Below are 21,901 nucleotides of genomic sequence, written 5' to 3'. Positions count from 1 at the left end.
TGCTCTGCAGCCCTGCGCGGCTGTTGCCTGAGAGAGTATGGCTGGGGAGGTGACTCGGGTATTAGGGTCCCTGGCAGCTGATCCAGGCGGGGAGCGGAAGCCACCTCCTCCCCAGCCAGGCTCTTTCAGGCAGCTACTGGGCAGGGCTGCAAAGAAGCGACTGGGAGGGGCTGGCCTTAAAAGGGGCTCGCTCCTGGGCTCCTGGAGAGCAGGGAGAGCAGCAGAATGTGCCAGGACGGCAGGCGCAGCGGACAAAGCGCCCTCCCCCACCCCTGCAGGTAACATGGGGCCGGGAGAGTGTGCTGGCCCCGGGGCTGGGCGTGGGGGGATATACATGTAACCTGCCCTTTTGCTTGTGCCACCCCACTATAGGGAAGCACCAGTTGAATATGGGGCACCCTCATGAGAGGGGGCGGAGCAGGGGCGGGAAGATGTGGAGTGGGGGCAGGGCCTAGGACAGAGCAGGGGGTCGAGCACCCGCCCCGGGAAATCTGAAAGTCAGCACCTATGGTTATACCTAGTCCTCTGCAATAATAAACACCCCCCCTCCCACCTTGGTTAGACTTGCAGCACATAATGGAAACTGAGGCACACACAGGATACATACGCAACGTTAGGAAAATACCCCACTTCATCACACAGGTTACCAAGAGAGGCTGTGGAATCCCCGTCATTGGAGGCTTTTAAGAACAGGTTGGACAAACACCTGTCAGGGTCCAGGGATGGTCTAGGTTTACCTGGTGCTGCCTGAGCTCGGGGCTGGACTTGATGACCTCTTGAGGTCCCTACTAGCCCAGCATTTCTATGAATGGTGAAAAGGACATTAGAGGCACTTATAAACTAAACACAGACACTTCTTCCTGTCCAACAGACGTCCTCAGCTGATGATGGCAACAGCGCTACCAGCTGCGAGTATACGAGGCAATTTATGTTATAATCATGAAATTGTACAGAAAAAAAACACGCCCCCCACCATATACACACAAGCAGTTACTGCTCATATATCTAGTGTACGGTACAGGGTGTGCAAACAGCACAGCACAGAGCACTGAGTGCACACACTAAATGTAGCAAATACTAAAATCTTACTAAGAGTTTTTATCGGTTAAAATTTTGGAAATTTTCTGCACATAAAACATTTTTACAGAAAACTATTACATCTGAAAAGTAATAGTTTTGTGGTCCAGTGAGCAGATAGATGAGGCCAGAAATCCCACACTGGACACTTGAAGTGCCAGAGAAAAGTTTGGGAGGGGTTGATTGGTTCTTGTAGGGAGACAAAGCAGAGCTCATCAATCTTCCTCTCTGGGATCCCCTCAGGTTGTGTCACAGACTCCAACAGGTTCTGTTAAGCTGCAGAAATAAAACACAGGCAACGTCTATGAAAGGGAACCTGCCATAATGTTTTGTAATGACAGTGCACAGTGCTGTGGGACAGTCACCCTAGTGGCTGCAGTGGACAAAATCTCTAACCCCGCTGACAAAGCTTTTAGCTCAAGTATCAGAGACCCTGTGTTCCTGGAGCCTCAGGTGCTGGGCGCTGTCCCTCCTGCTTCCTCCCTGCAGTTTCACTGGAGGCTGTTCTCTGAAGCAGCTGGATTTATCATTACAAAGGCTGATCTCAGCCCAGGCTGTATCAGCAGCCACAGAGAAATCCCTCTCACTAGAGTCTTTCACACCTAAATTAATCTCAGAGAAAACAAGGAGGATTTGGCTGCAAACCTGTTCCTGCACCTCCAGTGTGAATAAAAGGGAAATAAGGGATCCAGAACTCCCTTGTTCTGCTCCTTGAGGCTGGTTTGCTAGAGGGGACGGGCCAGTGAGACTCAGGGTCCAATGACTTGGACGAGGTATCTCTTGCCAGAGGCCAGAGTCAGAGCAGTGAACCCCTAGGCTAGAGCCCCCCCTCACTTACCCTTGGCAGCCACGTCAGAGCCACTAGATCCTTGGTCATCTGCTGTGCGGAGGAGGAGAAGAGAGAGTATATTAGCATCTCTCATAAGACAGGTTTCAGCGTAGTTAGTAGATACGGGGACTCTTATCCCAAGGGAAGAATAATCACCTTACTCTTCCCTAGCAGTGAGATGGTTACTGCACAGATCAGTCTGCCCTGGATTTCCATTATTCACATGCAAAAAACGTTACCATTGTAGGGGGTCAGCACTGCTTTGTGCTTCTCACGCCTCTTCAGAACAGGAGCACTGAATACTCAACATTCAACGGCTAGCAAACCAGGAGATGCTGGGCTAAGGATACTCCTGCCAAACAACCTCAACTCTGTCCCCTTCGGTCTGTGCCCAGAGGGGTCCCTCAAGCAGACCACAGACTTCACTCTCCCCCCTGCCAATTGACAGCAATTCCCACCTGAATGAATGGCGCTGCACAGAGCAGTGTGGGCGGTATGAAGAGGAATGCTGATTTGGGGTGGTGCTGGGCACACAGACAAGGGCAAGTTTGGTTTGGCCTGGTGCTGTTCTACTTGAGTTGTGTGGGAAGCATAATTCTACCTCTGCATATCCTGGTTTGCCAACCTTTGACTTCTGGGAATTAAACACACTGTAGCAAAGAGGCGTGGCCTCCCTCAGAGACAGAGAGCAAGGGAGGGCCAGACCTTGGCTGCCACGCCAGAAGTGGAAGGGCGGGACAGGAACTGGGCATATAAGACGCGACCCCTGCAGCTCAGCTGAGCAGGAGTTGCTGAGGCACGCTTCCAGCCCGCCGCTGGAGCCCTTAGAAGAATTCTGGTATCTTGGGTGCGTCCTTGGGACAGCAGAACTGCCAGACATGCCCGACGCTGAGGAGCTGCTGGGATTGCCACTGGCAGTGTGCACCGCGGGGAGACGGAGGACGACCCGGGGTTCAGCTACACACAGAGGGAGGGGAGGGGAGGGGAGGAAGTAGCCCAGGGGCAGCCGACTACCGTCCAGCTATGTTGCTGGCTGACACTAGGTCAGTGTGTTGCGGCTGGATCCCCACTGACCCAGTAGCAGACTGCTCTGCCAATCTTAGAGCCCTGGGCTGGGACACGGTGGAGTCAGGTGGGCACGTGTCGTCCTGCCACCCTAACCCCGGGGTCGGCAGCCTCCCCACCTTAGGCCAATTGGTCCTGCTTTGAGCAGGGGGTTGGACTAGATACCTCCTGAGGTCCCTTCCAACCCTGAGATTCTATGATTCAACTCCTCCCTGAGCCCTAGACTGTTCCCTGCTCTACCCTGCCTGAGGGTTGGAGCCTGTCATAAATATACACAGGGCAGCTGTACTGAATTGCCTTACCTGTAAGGGGTTAATCAGTTCAATTAACCTAGTTGGCACCTAACCAGAAGGACCAATGGGGAAAGAAGATACTTTCAAATCGGGGTGGGGTTGAGGTTTTGTTTGTGCTCTTTTTATTTGTTCCCTCTCTAGACGGAGAGAGAGACCAAGCAAGTAAAAGCAGCAAAGAATCCTGTGGCATCTTATAGACTAACAGACGTTTTGCAGCATGAGCTTTCGTGGGTGAATACCCACTTCTTCGGATGCAAGCAGTGGAAATTTCCAGGCGCAGGTGTATATATAAGCAAGCAAGAAGCAAGTATTCACCCACAAAAGCTCATGCTGCAAAACGTCTGTTAGTCTATAAGGTGCCACAGGATTATTTGCTGCTTCTACAGAACCAGACTAACACGGCTACCCCTCTGATACTTGACAAGCAAGTAATGCATCTCCTGAAAACATACCTGAAATAATACATCTAAAATTACAGAAATTGTAAGTAAAGGCAAGGAAATGCTTTAGATTATCTTTTGTTTTAGCTTGTGAATTTTCCCTATGGTAAGAGGGAGTTTTATTCCTGTTTTTTGTAACTTTCAAGCTGAGCCTAGAGGGGAATCTTCTGTATTTTAAATCTTTTTGTTACCCTGTAAAGCTACCTTCCATCCTGATTTTTGAAGGTGTGATTCTTTTACTTTAAAAAAAAAATAAAATTCTTCTTTTAAGAACCTGATTGATTTTTAGTGTCCTAAAAACCAAGGGGTTTGGTCTCTGCTCACATTGTACCAATTGGTGAGTATATTATTCTCAAGCTTCCCCAGGAAAGGGGGTGAAGGGACTTGGGGGAATATTGGGGGAAACAGGGACTCCAAGTGGCCCTTTTTCCTGGATGTTTGTCTAAATCACTTGGTGGTGGCAGCAATACCGTCCAAGGACAAGGAAAGGATTTGTGCCTTGGGGAAATTTTAACCTAAGCTGGTAGAAATAAGATTACAGGGTGTTTCACACGGGTCCCCACATCTGTACCTCAGCATTCAGAGTGGGGAGGGAACTCTGACAGAGCCTTAGACTGCTGACTCCCCCTTGCTTAGACTGTTGTTGTAGGAGCGTGTCAGCAAAGAGGCATGGCCTCCCTCAGAGACTGACACCAAGGGAAAGCCACACGCGCCTACACACATACACACTCCCATTCTGAGGGAGCCCGGGGCAGGGCTGAGCACCTGCAACCTTAACTCTATATTAACAAAGTTCTTGCATGTGAATTTCCGTTGTTCTGGAGTAAAGAGGAGGAGTGAGGGAGGCACGACTGAGGGCCAACTGTAGGAGGAAGGGTGATGCTCTGAGGAGGTTTTGTTGGCACTTCTCAAACCTCCTCAGTTACCAGCTGGAGGCACCCCTGAGAGGGTAAAGAGAAATCCAGATGACCATATCCTAGCAGGGCCCAGCAGATCTGCACAATTTATACTGACTCTTCGTGCCAGGCATTAGATGGCCTCAGACACAGTCCATCATTTATGTAAATATTGCCTTAGTTGTTAGTCTTGGTCTTGTTCCTAAAGGAGACAACTGAGGAGGGGATTTGAACTCGTGGTCATCGAGGGGACAGAGTGGTGCTGATCTGAAGTCAATGGAAAGACTCCCATTGGCTTCAACAGGCTTTGGATCAGGCCCAGACTTCACAAGCTTCGAAACCAACTTTCAGATAAGTCAAAAGAAGTGTAACATTAAAAGCAGGTCAGACACCTTCAGGGTCACACTCAGCCACACGCAGCACAGCTTTAGGGGGATAATAATTCAGTCCAACACCACTGTATACATTCCTGACCAGCGCCTTGTCTGCACTAGCAAAACTGGAACCCATACCCGCAAGCAATGCAATTCCACCAGAGGTCAGACTGATGGAGCAATTGAGGAGATGGGGTTCAGGTGGGTTTAATCACTGTATCATCTAGAGTTGCTCTGAGCAATGTTAGACAATGTGTCAACAGCATTCTACACTACTGGAGAAGACATCTGTTGGGAAAATAATACAGTGGGGCACAGATTATCCAACAAATTCTGGGAATCTAATAGGGAAAATTTTTATTCCAGAAGGTGGAGAAAGCTACTAGGGGAGAGAGAGTTCTACATTTGATTTTGACAAATAGGGAGGAACTGGTTGAGAATTTGAAAGTGGAAGGCAGCTTGGGTGAAAGTGATCACGAAATCATAGAGTTCATGATTCCAAGAAATGGTAAGAGGAAGAACAGCATAAAGACAATGGATTTCAAGAAGGCAGACTTTAGCAAACTTAGGAAGTTGGTAGGTAAGATCCCATGGTAACAGGGCCGTACGGCACTAAGGGGGGGGGGTGCCTGGGACAATCCCCCCTCCACCCCAGACAATAACAGAAAATATGGAAATGGCAGAAGTGCTAAACGACTTTTCTGTTTCAGTTTTCACCAAAAAGTTTCATAGTGATTGGCTGTCTAACGTAGTGAATGCCAATTAAAATGAGGTAGACTCTGGGGCTAAAATAGGGAAAGAACAAGTTAAACATGATTTAAGACAAGTTAGATGTCTTCAAGTTGCCAGGACCTAGAATGCTCAAGGAGCTGACTATGGAGACATCTGAACCATTAGCGATGATCTTCGAAAAGTCATGGAAGACAGGGGAGATTCCAGAGGACTGTAAGAGGGCAAATATAGTTCCAGTCTACAGATAAGGACAACCTGCGGAATTACAGACCTGTCAGCTTCACTTCAGTTCCCAGAAAGATAATGGAGCAAATAATTAAGCAATCAGTTTGCAAACACCTAGAAGATAAGAAGATGATAAGTAACAGTCGGCATGGATTTGTCAAGATCAGATTGTGTCAAACCAACCTTTGACAGGGTAACAAGCCTTGTGGATGGGGGAGAAGTGGTAGATGTGGTATATCTTGACTTTAGTATGGCCTTGTCTACACTGGCACTTTAGAGCGCTGACATTTTCTCACTCAGGGGTGGGGAAAAACACCCCTCCCCCAAGTGATGCAAGTTTCAGCGCTCTAAAATGCCAGTGTAGTCACAGCACCAGCGCTGGGAGACACACTACCAGTGCCCCTCGTGGCAATGGCTTTTTTAGAGTGCTGGGAGAGCTCTCTCCTAGCGCTGGTGCCGCGACTACATGCTGGTGCCGCGGCAGCTCTTTAACATTGCTAATGTAGACAAAGCCTAAGACTTTTGATACTGTCTCACATGATTGTCTCAAACTAGGGAAATACAGCCTAGATGGAGCTACTATAAGGTGGTTACAGAGCTGGCTGGGAAACTGCTCCCAGAGAGTAGTTATCAGCGGTTCACAGTCAGGCTGGAAGGGCATAACAAGTGGGGTCCCAGAGAGATCAGTTCTGGGTCCAGTTTGATTCAGTATCTTCATCGGTGATTTAGTTGATGGCATAGAGAGCACACTTATAAAGTTTGTGGAGATACTAAGCAGGAAGGGGTTGTAAGTGCTTTGGAGGACAGGATTCTAATTCAAAATGATCTGGACAAACTGGAGAAAAAAGTCTGAAGTAAATAGGATGAAATTCAATAAGGACAAAGGCAAAGTACTCCACTTAGGAAGGAGCAATCAGAATCACACATACAAAATGGGAAATGACTGCCTTGAAAGGAGTAATGCGGAAAGGGATCTAGGGGTCATAGTGGACCACAAGCTAAATAGGAGTCAACAGTGTAACACTATTGCAAAAAAAGCAAACATCCTTCTGGGATGTATCAGCAGGAGTGTTGAAAGCAAGACACGAGAAATAATTCTTTCATTCTACTCTGCGCTGATAAGGCCTTAGCTGGAGTACTGTGTCCAGTTCTGTGCATCACATTTCAGTAAGGATAGTGGACAAATTGGAGAAAGTCCAGAGAAGAGCAACAAAAATGATTAACGGTCTAAAAATATGAGGGAAGATTGAAAGAACTGGGTTAGTTTAGTCTCCAGAAGAGAAGACTGAGGGGACATGATAATAGTTTTCAAGTGCATAAAAGGTTGTTACAAGGAGGAGGGAGAAAAATTGTTTTTGTCCACCTCTGAGGACAGAACAAGAAGCAATGGGCTTAAATTGCAGCAAGGAATGTTTAGGTTGGGTAGTTAGGCACTGGAACAAATGGCCTAGGGAGGTTGTGGAATCTTCATCACTGGAGGTTTTGAAGAGCAGGTTAGACAAACATCTGTCAGCGATGGTCTAGAGATGAAACTTAGTCCTGCCCTGAGTGCAGGGGACTGCACTAGACGACCTCTCGAGGTCCCTTCCAGTCCTACAATTCTATGGTACTAGAGCAATAGTTGGAGATTTCCTTAAAATTCTCAGTGGAGACAAGTCCTATGAGTGGGAGCGAGGATCTCCTGTCAGTGGCTCCAGGCTAAAATCCAAAAGCAAATACTGTTAGCTGTTCAGAGATGGCCACTTGAAAAGAGGTGAGGGGTCTCTTGTCACTTACCCTGAGCTGCAGCGTAGCCGTCTCCCTTCCTCTCTGCAGATAAAAGGTAGATTTCAGTGAATGCAGCTCCCAAGGCAGGAACCGACTCCAATCTGTGTCCACAGCTCAGAAACAGGGCCCCTGGCCTAGCACAACCCCCTGGCGCTCAGTAATGGACTCAAGGTCTGAGGCGCTCATGATCGGCAGGAGAGAAAGACACGAGAGAGAGTTTCCAAAGATCTCAGCCCACTGGCTGCTGAGCTCTTTGGAAAACCTAGCCTCATATAAGCTGTAACCCGTACCCAGTTTCTGGGTCTGGCCATCTAGCAGCTCCCATGGGGATCATTAGCTCACTCTCACAGTGGGACAGTTACACAGTACAGATACTGATTCCTGTATTGCTGTTGTCCTTAGATGGGTGTGCAAGGCCCAGCAAGTCCAGGGAATCCCCCCATCCCAGACTCTTTACCTGGGCATTTCTTTTTCCAGACGACTACTCCAATTGTAACACCAACCAGGACAACTGCAGTGATAACTCCAGCCACAATGGGAACCAGATTGTTATTTGGTGCTGAAATGGAATGGAGAGAATGATCAATGGGGAAAAATCCCGCCCCCCCCCCCAAACTACCCCCTGCCCCCTTCATCCCACTGCAGGCATCAGTCAGTCAGCTCCCCAGGTTAGGGCTGAATCCTACAACCCTCCACCCCTTCCAGGGAGCTCCACGCAGCCACCATGCATTGCACCCCACCGTAGAAAGTCCTGGGCACAGCCTCTACCACTTCAATTCATAATAACTATACAGCACTTAAAATAAAATACTTTTATAACATTAATCAATCCTCATAAACCTCTGTGTGGGGAAGGATGTCAGTATCATCCCTAAATTGGAGGGGGGAAAAGATGTGCTGAAGATCGCACAGCAAGTCAGTACAAGAGCCAAAAATTGAACCCAGGAGTCCTGGCTCCCAGCCCCTAACTGTTCCCCCCCGCGCCCTTGACCATACTGACTTTCATGACTAGTGGAACACAGTCCCATTGTGTGATTCTGGTGACAAACTGGAAATTGACCTCAAAGCTCTGGATTTCTCTGCCATTAGTGGACGAGAAGCTGGATATGAGTCAACAGTGTGCCCTTATTGCCAAGAAGGCTAACGGCATTTTGGGCTGTATAAGTAGGGGCATTGCCAGCGGAGGGCAACAAAAATGCTTAGGGGGCTGGAGTACATGACTTATGAGGAGAGGCTGAGGGAACTGGGATAGTTTAGTCTGCAGAAGAGAAGAACGAGGGGGGATTTGATAGCTGCTTTCAACTACCTGAAAGGAGGTTCCAAAGAGGATGGATCTAGACTGTTTTCCGTGGTAGAAGATGACAGAACAAGGAGTAATGGTCTCAAGTTGCAGAGGGGGAGGTTTAGGTTGGATATTAGGAAAAACTTTTTCACTAGGAGGGTGGTGGAGCACTGGAATGGGTTCCTTAGGGAGGTGGTGGAATCTCCTTCCTCAGAGGTTTTTAAGGTCAGGCTTGACAAAGCCCTGGCTGGGATGATTTAGTTGGGTTTGGTCCTGCTTTGAGCAGGGGGTTGGACTAGATGACCTCCTGAGGTCCCTTCCAACCCTGAGATTCTATAATGGCGTTACAGACACAATGCGTGTCTTTTGAGGATGCAGAAATTGAACAGAAGAGGATAGAGATATTTTAATACTGTTCTTAGTTTATATAAACCTGTTAAACCCTGAGTTCTGTATACACATTCAATTTCACTAATAAACTTCTCCTGTTGTCTGAAAGAGGCACATAATAATACAGCAAAAAGAAAAATATTTCTAAGAGAATAAGGAAATGTGGTTTATGACAAAAATTGGTAGGGGACGTGGTAGCAGGATTATGATGTGAAACCATCTGATGACTAGATTTCCAGTGCAGGCTGCCCTTTTAGAAATGGTTTGCGCTTCCAAATGCTGCATTTTTCCACATCTGAATTAACCAAGCAAAAAGATGGCTGGAAGGCAGCTCCATGTGTAAAAAATACTTCCAAGACTTTCTTGTGCTAGGGGCATAGGAGACTCTCGCTGCTGATGCAGGACTCTAACCTGCCTCCTCGCTCCATTCCAAGGCCATACCCTCTCTTCCAGCATCACTGCACAGAGAAACAAGCTGCTCCCAACATTAAACATCTCTCTCTGGCCACATGGGTAGAATGAAGGGCCCCCAGAGCTGTGTTTCTGAGAACCTGCTCAAGTTGAAAATGGGCTGGAAGCTGAAGCAAGACAAATTCTGACTGTAAATAAGGGGCAGATTTGAGCTTCCCCTGGGATGTGGTAAATTCTCCATCCCTTGGAGACTTTACATCTGGAATGGGCATCTCCTTCTGAAGGATCAGATCTAGTTTGCCCACAGGCTACCAGGTTGGTCCCTGGTGTGATTCCCTGCCCTGGGCTATGCAGGAGCTCAGACTGCTCTCTTCCAGCCTGAATGTCTCATTGTTAATCTTCTCCCTTCAGAGACACTGTATTGCTGAGATGTATCCAACAGCCCCAGAGGCAGCAACCTGGAGAGCAAGGCATGAGCCCCAGGCACTGTGGGTCCCAATTCTAGCACAAGCTAGCTTTTGCGAACAGGGGCTGCTAACAGGGAGTTTTGCAAGGGAGTTCTCCAGGTGAAGGAGGAGCAAATACAGCATCTGTGGGGTAAGTGACTGTCTATAGTGTGTGTTTGTTTGTGTTTGGGGGTTACTTGCTGTGTGCTGAGCTTGTGTTTGTCAGTCTGTTTGTTTGTTTGAAGGACAGTGTGCTGTGGCTGGCAGTTGGAGGCTGTGAGCTTCAAAGGAAGGTCTGAAAGCTAGAAGCCTCTGGTAATTGGCTGAGCCTTAATCAGTGGGCGGGGCATTCACATAGGCCAGGGCTTTATAAAGCTGCGCACAAGCGACCAGAGGCTGCTAACAGGGAGTTTCGCAAGGGAGTGGGAAGGGAGCGGGGGTCCCTTGTCAGTTCTATCTGTGCCCCTTTATTCCCCTTAAAACCTATAAACCAAACTACATTCAAAACTTCTTGCTTTAAACAACCCTTTCATTAACTAGGAGACAATGCAGGCAGAAGCCCAGCAGCAGAGTGGGGGCTATCCAGTTTATTGCGCTGAGTGTAGCATGTATGATTACCTGCCCTGTGGGCGGGTGGCGTATGTGTGCATTTGGTGCAAGGAGCTCCTGGCCCTCAGAGACCATGTACGGACTTTGGAGGCCTGGGTGGTGGAACTGGAGGAGCTAAGAGAGGCAGAGAGGTATGTTGATGAGGCTTTCCGGGACACTGTAGAATTGTTCCACCTCCGGTCAGACAGCCCCTGCGCTGTTGAGGAGGATGAAAGGCCCAGGGAAGCAGAGCAGTCAATGGGAGCAGAGGGAAACCTTCCCATAGTTGGGACCCTCCTTCCAGATGGTGCTGGGGTTGCCTCTCGCACTGAGGTTACCTCTCCGGGGGAGGGAACTCCAGTTTCTAGGAAAAGGCAGGTGTCAGTAATGGGAGATTTGATCATTAGAAACGTAGCTAGCTGGGTTTGTGATGACCGGGAGAACCGTATGGTGACTTGCCTGCCTGGTGCGAAGGTTGCGGATCTCTCGAGGCATCTAGACAGACTTATGTGTAGTGCTGGGGAGGAGCCGGTGGTCGTGGTACATGTAGGTACCAATGACATAGGGAAGGGTAGGAGAGATGTCCTGGAAGGCAAATTTAGGCTGCTAGGGAAGAGACTGAAATCCAGGACCTCTATGGTGGCATTCTCAAAAATGCTCCCAGTTCCACGCACAGGGCCAGGTAGGCAGGCAGAGCTTCAGAGTCTCAATGCGTGGATGAGATGATGGTGTAGAGAGGAGGGGTTTACGTTCATTAGGAACTGGGGAAACTTTTGGAATGCGGGGAGCCTATACAGGAGAGATGGGCTCCACCTAAACCAAAGTGGAACCAGACTGCTGGCACTAAACATTAAAAAGGTTGTAGAGCAGTTTTTAAACTAGGAGATGGGGGAAAGCCGACTGCTGCAGAGGAGCATGTGGATCGGACACAGACTTCTCTTAGGGGAGAGTCTAATGATAGAGAATCTCCAGGTTATAGTCAGGAGCAGAGGACTGAAGAGGATAATGTAAGGGCCGGATCAGATGATAAACAGTCAAATAAAAAAGAATCTGACACATCAGAAAATGGCAGACAAATAAACAGGGACAAATTTTTAAAGTGCTTGTACACAAATGCTAGAAGTCTAAATAATAAGATGGGTGAACTAGAGTGCCTTGTGATAAAGGAGGATATGGATATAATAGGCATCACAGAAACCTGGTGGACTGAGACCAATCAATGGTACACAATCATTCCGGGGTACAAAGTATATCAGAAGGACAGAACAGGTCGTGCAGGGGGAGGAGTGGCACTATATGTGAAAGAAAATGTAGAATCAAATGAAGTAAAAATCTTAAGCGAATCCACATGTTCCATAGAATCTCTATGGATAGTACTTTCATGCTCTAATAAGAATATAACATTAGGGATCTATTATCGACCACCTGACCAGGACAGTAATAGTGATGATGAAATGCTAAGGGAAATTAGAGAGGCTATCAAAAGTAAGAACCCAATAATACTGGGGGATTTCAATTATCCCCATACAGACTGGGAACATTTCACTTCAGGACGAAATGCAGAGATAAAATTTCTCAATAATTTTAAATGACTGCTTCATGGAGCAGCTGGTACGGGAACCCACAAGGGGAGAGGCAACTCTAGATTTAATCCTGAGTGGAGCGCAGGAGCTGGTCCAAGAGGTAACTATAGCAGGACTGCTTGGAAATAGTGACCATAATACAATAGCATTCAACATCCCTGTGGTGGGAAGAACATCTCAACAGCCCAACACTGTTGCATTTAATTTCAAAAGGTGGAACTATGCAAAAATGAGGGGGTTAGTTAAACAGAAGTTAAAAGGTACAGTGACTAAAGTGAAATCCCTGCAAGCTGCATGGGCGCTTTTTAAAGACACCATAATAGAGGCCCAACTTCAATGTATACCCCAAATTAAGAAACACGGTAAAAGAACTAAAAAAGAGACACTGTGGCTTAACAACCATGTAAAAGAAGCAGTGAGAGATAAAAAGACTTCCTTTAAAAAGTGGAAGTCAAATCCTAGTGAGGCAAATAGAAAGGAGCACAAACACTGCCAAATTAAGTGCAAGAGTGTAATAAGAAAAGCCAAAGAGGAGTTTGAAGAACGACTAGCCAAAAACTCCAAAGGTAATAACAAAATGCTTTTTAAGTACATCAGAAGCAGGAAGCCTGCTAAACAACCAGTGGGGCCCCTTGATGATCAAAATACAAAAGGAGCGCTTAAAGATGATAAAGTCATTGTGGAGAAACTAAATGGATTCTTTGCTTCAGTCTTCACGGCTGAGGATGTTAGGAGATTCCCAAACCTGAGACGGCTTTTGTAACTGACAAATCTGAGGAACTGTCACAGATTGAAGTGTCACTAGAGGAGTGTAGTGAGGTGGCCTGGCTCCCGACGGCCCCTGAGAGAGAGGAACCAGAACAGCCACCTCAGTGGGCGGAGCCACCGCCGCCTGTTCCCGCCCCCCGGAAGTCAAGGGGCGGGACAGGAAGTATAAAAGCCCGGCCTCAACCCTCAGTTAGAGCCCAGCGGCCGTAGAGGACGGACGCTCCTGTTCAGGCTCCTGACTGGCCGAGCCTGCCCAGAGCCAGGTACCCGGACGCGGACGGACCCAGCCTCCCTCAAGCAAGGTACCCGGACGCGGACGGACCGAGCCTTCCTCGAGCCAGGTACCCCGAGGTGGACTGGCCGAGCCTGCCCCGAGCCCGGTACCCCGAGGAGCTGCCCGAGCATTCCTGTGACCCAAGTCCAGAGGAGCAGCCCGACTTAGACCGCTTTCAGCGCACCGAGGAGCCCATGGTATGGGACCCCGCTGCCGAGCCCAGCGACGAGCAGGTACCCGAGGAGGGGGAGATGGAATGCAGCCCGGGGGTAGCCGAACCCTGTCCGGCTGAGGGCACTGACGTGCCCATGTCAGTGTGTTGCGGCCAGGATCCCCACTGACTGCAGCGGATCCACGCCGCTGTTAGGGCCCCGGGCTGGGACACAGAGGAGTGGGTGGGCCTGTGTCCCCCCTGCCACCCCACTCACGGGTGGCAGCCTCCCCCTCCTACCAGCATTCAGGCAGAGAAGCCTGCACTTACCTGGGCTTCTTGAACTGCTGCCACAGCTCAGTTCCTGTTACAAGGCCCTGAGCCTTGAGCTATTGTTTGTTGCCCTGCCCTGACTGAGGGCCTGGGCCTCCTGAGACTGATGCCGCTGCTTAGCTCCTGCTACAAGGACCTGAGCCTTGGACTATTGTGTGTTGCCCCACCCTGACCTAGGGCTGGGGATTACTGAACTATTGTTATTACTCAGCTCCTGACGCAAGGACCTGAGCCCTGAACTGTTATTGATACTCAGCTCCTGCTATAAGGACCTGAGCCTTGAACTATTTTGTATTGCCCCGCCCTGATTAAGGGCCTGGGCTTCCTAAGACTATTATTGTTGCTCAGCTCCTGAGACAAGGACCTGAGCCCCTGGGACTATTGGTTGGTGCTCCACCCTGACCTAGGGCTGGGGCTTACTGACCATTGTTGCTCAGCCCTGCTGTGAGGAGCTGAGCTAGAACTGCTGTGTTGCTGCCCCGCCCTGACTGAGGGCTTGGGCTTAAACTAGTGACTTTGTGTGCTCAGCCCCTGCCTGAGGGTCTGAGCTAGAACTGCTGTGTTGTTGCCCCGCCCTGAGCTAGGGCTTGGGCTTTACAGACGTAGACTGCTGCTCAGCCCTGTAGTGGGATCTGAGCTCCCTGGATTCTGGTGTGCTGCCCCGCCCTGACCTAGGGCTTGGGGCTTACTGACTCTGTAATTGCTCAGCTCCGGCTGCCAGGACCGGAGCCTAGACCTAGTGTCTGCTGTCCCGCCCTGACTGAGGGCTGGGACTCATAGCAGGAACTGTGTGCCTTCTGTTCTGCCCCTGCTTGAGGGGCAGAACCCCAAAACCCTTCAGAACCCGGAGACTGATAGGGCCGTGTAGTGAGGCGGCCTGGCTCCCGACGGCCCCTGAGACGGCACGGCCCCTACCTCGGACTATTACAAGGAGGTTTGGAATTAATTGATAAACTCAACATTAACAAGTCACTGGGACCAGATGGCATTCACCCAAGAGTTCTGAAAGAACTCAAATGTGAGGTTGTGGAACTATTAACTAGGGTTTGTAACCTGTCCTTTAAATCAGCTTCGGTACCCAATGCCTGGAAGTTAGCTAATGTAACACCAATATTTAAAAAGGGCTCTAGAGGTGACCCTGGCAATTACAGACCGGTAAGTCTAACGTCGGTACCGGGCAAATTAGTCAAAACAATAGTTAAGAATAAAATTCTCAGACACACAGAAAAACAAACTGTTGAGCAATAGTCAACATGGTTTCTGTAAAGGGAAATCGTGTCTTACTAATCTATTAGAGTTCTTTCAAGAGGTCAACAAACATGTGGACAAGGGGGATCCAGTGGACATAGTGTACTTAGATTTCCAGAAAGCCTTTGACAAGGTCCCTCACCAAAGGCTCTTATGTAAATTAAGCTGTCATGGGATAAAAGGGAAGGTCCTTTCATGGACTGAGAACTGGTCAAAAGACAGGGAACAAAGGGTAGGAATTAATGGTAAATTCTCAGAATGGAGAGGGATAACTAGTGGTGTTCCCCAAAGGTCAATCCTAGGACCAATCCTATTCAATTTATTCATAAATGATCTGGAGAAAGGGGTAAACAGTGAGGTGGCAAAGTTTGCAGATGATACTAAACTACTCAAGATAGTTAAGACCAAAGCAGACTGTGAATAACTTCAAAAAGATCTCACAAAACTAAGTGATTGGGCAACAAAATGGCAAATGAAATTTAATGTGGACAAATGTAAAGTAATGCACATTGGAAAAAAATAACCCCAACTATACATACAATATGATGGGGACTAATTTAGCTACAACGAGTCAGGAAAAAGATCTTGGAGTCATCGTGGATAGTTCTCTGAAGATGTCCACGCAGTGTGCAGAGGCGGTCAAAAAAGCAAACAGGATGTTAGGAATCATTAAAAAGGGGATAGAGAATAAGACGGAGAATATATTATTGCCCTTATATAAATCCATGGTACGCCCACATCTCGAATACTGTGTACAGATGTGGTCTCCTCACCTCAAAAAAGATATTCTAGCACTAGAAAAGGTTCAGAAAAGGGCAACTAAAATGATTAGGGGTTTGGAGAGGGTCCCATATGAGGAAAGATTAAAGAGGCTAGGACTTGTCAGCTTGGAAAAGAGGAGACTAAGGGGGGATATAATAGAGGTATATAAAATCATGAGTGATGTGGAGAAAGTGGATAAGGAAAAGTTATTTACTTATTCTCATAATACAAGAACTAGGGGTCACCAAATGAAATTAATAGGAAGCAGGTTTAAAACAAATAAAAGGAAGTTCTTCTTCACACAACGCACAGTCAACTTGTGGAACTCCTTACCTGAGGAGGTTGGGAAGGCTAGGACTATAACAGCGTTTAAAAGAGAACTGGATAAATTCATGGTTAAGTCCATAAATGGCTATTAGCTAGGATGGGTAGGAATGATGTCCCTAGCCTCTGTTTGTCAGAGGGTGGAGATGGATGGCAGGAGAGAGATCACTTGATTATTGCCTGTTAGGTTCACTCCCTCAGGGGCACCTGGCATTGGCCACTGTTGGTAGACAGATACTGGGCTAGATGGACCTTTGGTCTGATCTGGTACGGCCGTTCTTATGTTCTTATGTTCTGTTCTGATAAGAACTTGACTGCAGAGAGACTGGGCCAAAGAGGACAGGGCCTCACAGACCCTGAGGAAATTCCAGCTTCAGCCTAAAAATCTGAATGAGAATGTTTCAGGGGTTGAGTTTAATGGATTCTCCCCCTTCAGAGACACTGTATTGCTGAGATGTATCCAACAGCCCCAGAGGCAGCAAACTGGAGAGCAAGGCATAAGCCCCAGGCACTGTGGGTCCCAACTCTAGCACAAGAACTTGACTGCAGAGGGACGGGGCCAAAGGAGACAGGGCCTCACAGGCCCTGAGGAAATTCCAGCTTCAGCCTATAAATCCGAATGAGAATTTTTCAGGAGTTGAGAGTAATGGATTCCCCCTCTCCCACTAGGAAAACAGACACACAAACAAACTCCTTACCCCAGGAGACAGAGAGTGGCTCTAACAGGCTTTCATGCTCCACGTGACATGAATAATGGGCTTTGATCTTGGGATCAATCTCCATTGCCACCCAGGTCTGGTAGGTCCCATCCCCACTGGGTAGGATGCCTTCAGAGTAGGTTTCATGCTGTCTGCTCTCCCCATTTCTCAGCCAGGTCACGGTGATGTCCCGGGGGTAGAACCCACTGACCTTACAGGAGAGGGTGGTGAGGCCGTCATGAGATGATCTGTCACTCACTCTAGCTGTTGGGTGCACTGGGAAAAAGAAGAAACTGAAGTTAGTTGTTTTCAAGCTTTACTCCAGGCAGCCTTTTCTAGAGCTTTGCAGCATGAAATTCTGAGACCCCAGCCGCGGGAGAGGATGAGAGTCCATGAGACGGAATCCCTCTGATGAGAGAGAACCACCATGTTAGAGGATTTCTGTGCCGAATTCACAGCATCAGCAACGGTGAACCCCCAATCCAGGTCCCTGACCAGATTCTGAGTGTGGAAACCAGAAGCCTTTGCTCCTAGCCACAGTGAAGCCTTTGCTTCACTGGAGCTTAGTGAAGCCTTAAAAGGCTTCACTAAGCTCCAGATATAGGTGTCACAGATGTCAGTCCTTAATCACACACTACATTTGTCCTCATCTCCTATCAGTCCCCGGATAAGAAAGAGTGAAGAATCTTGCCCTGGCCAGGGCTCAGAAAATGAATTATATAAACTAACCAATTAGAGATGGGAAAGACCACTAAACAAAAAAATGACACGTTTGAGGGGCAGTTTATAACCAAGCTAATAGCGGGGAGTTGTTTCCCCACCCATTCCCAGTGCAAGGTTAGCTGAACGGCCCCGTACCACCCCCGCCCCGCACCCCTGCTCCATTTTGGAACTGGGGCTGGGGAATGGAGATGTAACTTGTAATGACCTCCTGGGTGGGACTTGTCCCCCATCTTACCTTTCCTCTGTAGAGTCTCCTTCCCGAACTCTAGAGCATTCCTTAGCCAGGAAATACATGTCTCCTCAAGGAAGTGTGTCCATCCCTGGTTGTCATCTACTTCAGCATGCCATCTCCTCTTAGTGATCTGAGCCCCAATATCTGCTGCTACCCATGTCATGGTCTCCTTATCGAAGGTAAGAAAGTCTCGTCCGTCATATGAATCCTGGTAAAACCCGGAGATCACAGCCAAATATTGTCTGGATAATGTGAAACCCTGAAACACAGCTGAGGATCAGCGGCAGCCTCTCTCTGAAAATCTCACCAAGACCCCACTGCAGTTAGCCTAGTGGTGGTTCTCCTTGCTACTGGACCCTCCCTCCCCTGAGAAATGGGGATTCCACTCATGCTGTTGGGTCCTACACCCTCCCAGCTCCTTTCAGATGGGAACCCAAACCCGCAGGGTGTGCCCTCTCCATCTGTTGGGTCTTGTACACTAAAGACCCCCAAATGCAGAGTACCTCACTGCTGCTTGTTCTTGTATGCTCCCTGCAGGGGGTGCAAGGTGGCACAATCCCAAAGGGAGTACTCCAGATATTGCAGGGGTCTGTCCCCTCCAGCTCTCCTCTGCTCTCTGAGGATCCCCCCAGTTCTGGTAGTTAGGGTCATTCTGGAGAAGAGAGAGTGCAGAGGGTCTGTACCCCACTATTTCCTGCTCTGGTTGTATTAATTTTGCAGGGTCCTCAGGGTCACTTGGTCCCCCACCTCCTCCATTCACATCACCCCCATGTCCCTGTGGGGAGGGGGTACAGGTCTGTCCCCACACTAACCTCTGCTCTGGTTTAATGACCTCACAGAATCCCCAGGCTCACTCTGTTTCCCTGCCCCATCTCCCCATGCCCCCAACTCAATCTAGGAATGGCAAAGAACCAACTTCGGATGCTTGGCTCTTTTTCACATGGCCACTGTCTCAAGGTGATTCCCTGTAAGGATTAGGCCATTGACAGCCCTTAGTTCAGATGGCCACCATTTTCCAGGCTAATCTTCACAACAATGGCCCCCATCTCTCACACAACCAAGAGCAGAGAGGGATACGGGGGCGGGGGGATGTGGGGATGGGGACAGGAAGGCGAGTTTAGGGGACAGGGAGGGAGGCTGTGGTGAACAGAGAACACTGTGGGGATCATGAGGAAGACTGAAACGTGTGGGGAATGGATTAGACCCCTAGCCTGGCAAACAGGGCACAATGTGGGGGTACAAAAATAACCCACACAGGGTCCCAAATATTTTCACTACCACCCCTTGCATTAGATACATCAAGGTAAATGCCTAGATTTTCAGCAATGACCAGTGATTTTGGGTGCACAACTGAGACCTTTTAAAGGGGCCTGATGAGAAAGTGGGAGCATCTGGCCTCTGCATATCAGACACCCAAATATCACTAATCACATTTGGAAAAATGTAGGCCAAGGGATTAAAATACAATTTGGTGTCACAGCCATAGGACAGAGCCAAGCCCACTAAGCTGTGTCCCTGAACTATGTCCCAGGTTTGGACAAAAAACAGTTACTAACCTTCCTGTAATGGTTGTTCTTAGAGATGTGTTGCACACGTCCATTCCACGCAGGGCCGGCTCTAGTTTTTTTGCCACCCCAAGCAAAAAAATTTTTGGCTGCCCCCCACCCCAGCCCTGAACTCTCACTCCCACCCCACCAGTGCCCTCCCCCACCTGCCCCCCTGGCTGCCCCAGCCCTGGGCACTCTCTTCTCCCTCCGCACCCTCTGCCGCCCCAGCTCTGGGCTCCCCCCAACCAGTGCTGACTCCGCCTACTCCCCCCTCACCTCCAGCTCATCCAGCTCTGCCAGGGTCGGGATAAGCAGCAGGGATCCCAGGCCACGCCTCAGCCCAGGGTCCCTCCAGCCAGGGCTCCTGCCTCCAGGACCGGCCGGGACCCAGGAGGGCAGAGCTGGGGGACACCCGCAGCAGGGGACTGAAGAGCCGGGGCAGGGTAGCCCCAGAGGGAGCGGAGCCCCGGAGAGTGGGATGTGGGCCCCAAACCGCAGTGCTCCGCCCTCTATGGCCCGCTGATGCTTCTGGCCACCTTGCCGCAGTCCCTGGGCGGCTCGCACCACTTCGCCCAGCCCTGGCTGTGGCGTTAGGGGGCAGCCACCCTGCTGCACCTGCAGGAGGCTTTGTGCCCCCTGCGGGGCGTCCCCCAGCCTGTGTGTCCCCCACTCGGAGCCTGCCCAGCCCAGCCACAAGGTGCAGGCACTGCTCCCGCGCAGCGCGAACTGCCGCGGCCCCAGGGCGCCCTCCGCGCACGACGCGCTGCTGCTGCCAGGGCCAGCTCTAGTCTTTTGCCACCCGAAGCAAACAAAACAAAACAAAAACACAATGGCCAGAATGCCGCCCCTGAAAATGTGCCGCCCCAAGCACGTGCTTGGTTTCCTGGTGCCTAGAGCCGGCCCTGATTCCACGTTAGGTGTGCACGCCCTGCACACAGTCGCTGTACATTTTTCCCTCAGTGATACCCATCAGGCCAGCTCTAGCGCCCTCTGGTACCATGCGCTTATGTCACAGTGTGAGAGGACCGGTTGACCCTGCCCCTTCTCAGTTCCTTCTTGCCAGCAACTCTAACAGAGGAGGACGACAGTGGCTCGTAGAATCAACATGTGCAACATGTCTCAAAGAACAACAGTTACAGAAAGGTTAGAAACCATTTTTTCTTCTTCAAATGCTTGCACATATCCTTTCCACATTTGGTGACTCCCATGCAGTACCGTAAGAGGTGGGCTCAGAGTTCATGGGCACGTGGATTACAACACTGCCCAACCAAACCCAGTGCATGTCTAGCTTTCTGGATGATAGCGTAGTTGGAAGAAAAAGTATGTACTGATGTCCAGGTCACTACTCTGGAAATGTCCTGGATCGGACCTGGGCCATGAACATCACTGAGGAACCTTGTGCTCTCATTGAACAGTCTGTCAGGAAGGCAGGTGGTGGGATACCTGCCTGCTCGGAGCACATGTGAATGCACAATGTGATCCACAATGAAATTCTCTGAGCCTTTCACCCTGTCAGCTACTGCCACAAAGAACTGCGTTGATTTACAGATCAACTTTCTATATAAAACAATAGGGTGCACCTAACATCCAGAGTATGGAGATGTCATTCCTCCCTATTCTTGTCCAGCTTCGGGAAGAAAATGGGCAGGAAAATAGCCTGATTGCTATGAAGTGTGAGACTACCTTTGGGAGGAACATGGGGTGGGGGTGACATTGTACCTCGCCCTTAAAGAACACTGTATATGTAGATTTTGACATAAGTGTGCTCATCTCCAAGACCCTCCTGACTGAGGTAATTGCTACCAGAAAGGCGACCTTCCAGGAATGGTACAACAGAGGGCACAATGCCAGTGGCTCAAAGGGAGGCCCTGTGAGCTCTGACAGGACCAGGTTTAAGTCCCCCAGTGGGGTGGGTTCCCAGATTTGGGGGTAGAGCCTTTCAAAGCCTTTGAGGAAGTGAATGGACATTTCATGTGAAAAAACGGATCGACCACCCAGCATGGGGTAGAATGCGGAGACCGCGGCTGTGTGTGCCTTAACAGATGAAATCGCTAGACCTGGCTGTTTCCAGACTGTTCTGGAGTATCTGCTTCTGGAGTATCTGCTTTATCTGAGAGATGACTCAGTGGGTGAGAGGCAGGGGTGCTGGAGCAGGGGGAACGAGGAGCCATGGCCCTGCCACTTTAGCAGCAGGTGAGAGCAGGGAGGGGAGGGGGCGGAGCCTCAGGAGAAGAGGTGGAGCGGGGGGGGGGGCATCGGGGAAGAGGCAGAGTCACAGTTTCAGCACCGGTGGCCCCCCACTCACAGGGAGGTTCTGACACCCTGGTGATGGCCTTGCTGGGGAGACCAAATGGAGAAACGCTTCCACTTGGCCAGGTAAGTAACTCTGGTAGATGGTTTCCTACTGCCTAGCAAGACCTAACAGACCTGCTCCGAACAGGCC

At 49.6% G+C, this 21,901-nt stretch overlaps 1 pseudogene; it reads right to left on the bottom strand.

Annotated features, from left to right (window-relative positions):
* Positions 1–907: 907 nt before the first annotated feature.
* The window catches only part of LOC120405619, a 33,388-nt pseudogene continuing 12,394 nt past the window's right edge, over positions 908–21,901 (bottom strand).

Source organism: Mauremys reevesii, linkage group 5 (assembly GCF_016161935.1).
Source record: "Mauremys reevesii isolate NIE-2019 linkage group 5, ASM1616193v1, whole genome shotgun sequence".
In the NCBI taxonomy this organism is placed as follows: domain Eukaryota; kingdom Metazoa; phylum Chordata; order Testudines; family Geoemydidae; genus Mauremys; species Mauremys reevesii.
The sequence above is the reverse complement of the archived record's forward strand: the minus strand, read 5'-3'. Positions and strand labels throughout refer to the sequence as shown.